Here is a 4053-nt window from a genome sequence, read left to right as displayed (position 1 = left end):
GTCATCCTTCTCGGCCTCTGTTCCACAGTCGCTGCTTTGTCTCCTTGGAGTGCGCCCCGACCCGCCGGATAACCGCTCCTTCAAGTGTCCTGTGAGGGAAAACCTGGTCGGGACGTGAAAACAAAGAACGGTGCCGTGTCAGTCATGGTGCCGCCAGCACGGAGCCAAGGTGTCACTCTGACCCTGAGCTGTATCTGCAGATGGGGACATCTAGCCCGGGTCCGTCTGATTTGTAGGGAGGAGCGCTGTGTCAGGGCCCGGTGCTATGGCTAGGCGTGTCCCCTTTGGTCACACGGACACGGGTGACTGCCGCTTCCAGGCTGTGTCCTGGCTTAGTGGCATTCTGAGTCAGGCTCCACATGCTTCAGAATGAAGGTCTGTTTCAGTGACTGCTAACAGGGGAACCATTTTATTTTTACTTCCTCCTCCATGATGGGACACTTCCTTGATGTTACAGGGTCGGGGTTCGAGAACTTGGTAAATAGAGGCCACTGTTCAGCTCTCCCCGGTTGGTTGTGCAACATCAGAGGCCAGGCCTTTTTCCTGTGGGCGTGCTTCTGAAATTGTTAGGGAGAAGAGCCCCAGACCCTTCGCCTCCATGTCTTTTTGGTCAGCCTTGTCTCTTCTTGGACTTACATGAAGAGAAAGGTCCAGGCCAGATTTAAGTCTGGATTCCTTCCTGCGTGTGGGTGATTTCAGGCATTCGGAGATTGAGGCTCTGATGTGCCTACCTGGGATGAGGTTTTCCAAGTAAGCAACTGTGTGTAATCCAGTCTACGAATAAGTTAATCACCAGATGCACTGGAAAGAAATGCAGGCCTTAACATACCAAGTCAAAAAAGACCAACTAGGGGCGCCTGGATGGCTCAGTCGGCTGAGTGTCCAACTTCGGCTCAGGTCCTGATCTCAAAATTTGTGGGTTTGAGCCTTGCATCGGGCTTTGCGCTGACAGAGTGGAGCCTGCTTTGGATTCTGTCCCTCTTTCTCTGCCCCTGCCTTCCTCCTTGTGCTCTCTCTAAAATAAACATTAAAAAAGACCAGCTAGGGCAGGGCTGCGCACGTAGTCCTGATTGACCTCTGTGTGGGGAGGCCTTCTGGAAATGGGATGTTGAAAACTAGGACTCCTGGCTCTGAAGTACCCTGCATATAATATGCTCAGTGAGCTCGAGTCCTGTGTAACTCCTACTTACTCCCAAGAATAACATCGCCAGCTTTTCTCTTAGCATTTACGTTATTCCGTATCTCAAAAGTTAACATGTATGAAATTTTTACTCTGGTTTTTTGGAGCTAAAAAAAAAAGGGGGGGGGGGGTGTTTGGCCCTGGGTGGCTTGGTCAATTAAGTGCCTGACTTGATTTTGGATAAACTTTAAAAAAATATTTAAAAAACCAGCTAGTGTCTGAAGCATCAAGGAGAGATTGCCACCTTTGCTAGGGGCAGGCATAAGAATTTGGAATAAATTATTTCCCCTCCATCCCCTGCCCAATGAGAGCAAGACCTTGGGAAACCTTTGAGGACCTCATACGCCCCTCACTGCTCACAGGACTCGCCTGTGCTCCTCGGGGGCAGACGGGGACAGGTCCTCTGCACTTTCCCAGCCCACCTGGGCATACATTCAACATCTCTATGGCTTTGTCTTTTAACGTTACCTGGTCATTTCTCATGAATAGGCATTGCTTTTCCCATCTTTGGGAAACCTCTCATCAGCCCCTCTAGATACCAAGCCACTTTTCTATTCCCCTAGTGCCTACCTCCTCTCCCTTTCTAGAACCCACTTCCAATCAGTCGTCTGTTTCTACGGATACCATAGTTCTCAAAGTCCCCAATGACCACAGTAGTTCCAAGTCAATGCTTCTCTCTCAGTCCTCTGATGGCTGCTGCCCCTCTTCTGACCTCTCAACCTCAACCAAGGAAGGCCTTCTCACCGCCTGGCTTATCTCCCAGGCGCCAGCTCCTGGGTGTCTGACGGGCTTATACAGCAGGGCGGGAACCAGCTGCTCCCTCCGCCTCAGCTCATCCGGAACCTCACGGTCCTCCTTGCCTCCTAAGTTGTCTCATGTTGCCCCAGCCCCAGCCGCGACCCAGCCCAGCAGGCTCTCTTCCAAGTACAGGGCAGTATAAACCACCCAGGCCTCCCACCTCGAGTTTGTTGCCTCTCACTGAGCTCCCCGCTTCCCTCGGCCCCTCCAGCCCTTGCCCCACAGAGGCCAGAGTGACTTCCTGACACTTTAAGTCCCTGCAATTCTAGAAACTCTCCAAGGGCTTCCACTGCACTTGCCGTGACCCACAAGGCCCTACTCCATCTGGCCCCAGAGGCCCCTGTGACCTCAGCGGCCCCGCTCAGGCTTGCTCGCTGCGGTCCAGCCACACAGACCAGTGCTCCTCCTCCAAGGGGCTCAGGAGGCTCCCGCCTCAGCCTTGGCAGGTGTCTGAAGCATCAGAGCCAGGGTGCACACCCTGAGGCCCAAACAACCATGACATGCCCGGCCTTGGGCATCGTGCCAAGCACCACCTCACCATGTTTACTTCCTAAGAAGTCTGGGGTAGGAGTCTCCCGGGTGAGGAGACGGGACTTGCCAGCGGCGGTCTACAGAGCCCCACACACAGGCGTCTCGTGTCCGAAAGGCCGGGTGCTCCGGCAGCAACGGATGTGGGTTAGCCACCCCCGTGGCCTGCAGCCGGAGCTAAGGCACAACAAGCAGTCCTCACGGGGACCTGCTGCACAGAAGCCCATCACATGCGACCAGCTCCTGCCTGGAGCTTGAAGCTGCCCCAGGAATCACTCGTGTCCCTGCCTAGAGAGGGGCTTGTCACTAGCACTAAATAGCCCTGTAAGAGGTATTGACGTCCCAGGTGCCTAGGCCTTGGAGCGGAAGTGTTCATGTCAGAAGGGCCGAGATTTCTCTTAGCCAAAAGAAACGTCTGGACTGCACCGGCCCCAGAGGACCTCAGACAGCATGAGTTCCAAGCCCTGTCTCAAAGGGCTGTACAAAGCTGCTCAGTGCCCTTGGAAGTGGAAGAGGATGGAAAGCAGGGGCAGTGGTAGCCAGGAGCAGGAGAGATGGGAGGAAGAAGTCTCAGAAAAAGGTCCTGGTCAGGTTCCACACCCTGCCCCAAACTCTCCAAGAGCTCTTGGTCAGTCACACTTGGAACAAAAATTTCCATCGCAGCCTCATGGTTCCACTAGGCCACACTCCACAGTCCTGGGCAAAGGTTGAGGAGTCAGTGGGGAGACCTGTCTATGCCCCGCACGTGAACAGGCTGCAGGCAGTGGCTCACCTGCTCCACGGGAGGGAACGTCGGGCTCCAGGGCTACAGCTGCTGTGGGGCCAAGGACAGTGCAGTGACCGGAGCCAAGCCCCCAGACACCGGGGCCAAGAGCTGGCTCACTGAGACAGAGCTGCCGGGCACAGGGCAGGCAATGAGCAGCATAATGGAGGCAAGGTTGGAAAGCAGGCCCTCTGGGGCTTTCTGGTTTCTCTCATGGAGGGCACGGGAGGCAGCTCAGGGCCACTTGTCCCACAGCCGGGACAGGAGCAAGCAGTCAATCATGGTTGGATCCACATCAGGACAGAGCAGCCTCAGGACCCCTGAGGGTCACTCACTCAGCCAGGCTGTGCTCACAGGCTCAATCTAGCCTGCAGAGCTTTGAGTAGACCCAACCAGCCCCTGAGCTGCCTGGTACCAGGGCTGAGTCCTGCCAGTGAGGGTTTTGCTTGAATACTCCCTGGCCATCATCTGACCTCCATCTGCAACCAAGGCCAAGAGCACTATCCCCTGGCACCCAGCAGTGAAGGCAAGAAATCTGGCCATGTGCCCACTGGCCACAGGCAAGACCATGCCTGCACTGGGGGCACAGCAATCTATACCCCAGAGTGGCTTCCGGGGTCTGTGGGAATGGGTCCAGGACATAGCCCAAACCATAGCCCAAACCTCCTGTCCCTCCAGCAGTTCCTGTGACTTCCCTTGGTCCTGCAAGGAACAGGAGAGGCCACCACACAACAGAGAGGGTTAAAGCCAAGGTCCTTCATGGCCTGGGCCAGGAGTCTGGCCA

The sequence above is a fragment of the Panthera onca genome, chromosome D3 (genome assembly GCF_046562875.1).
Source record: "Panthera onca isolate mPanOnc1 chromosome D3, mPanOnc1 haplotype 2, whole genome shotgun sequence".
NCBI lineage: Eukaryota > Metazoa > Chordata > Mammalia > Carnivora > Felidae > Panthera > Panthera onca.
The sequence above is the reverse complement of the archived record's forward strand: the minus strand, read 5'-3'. Positions refer to the sequence as shown.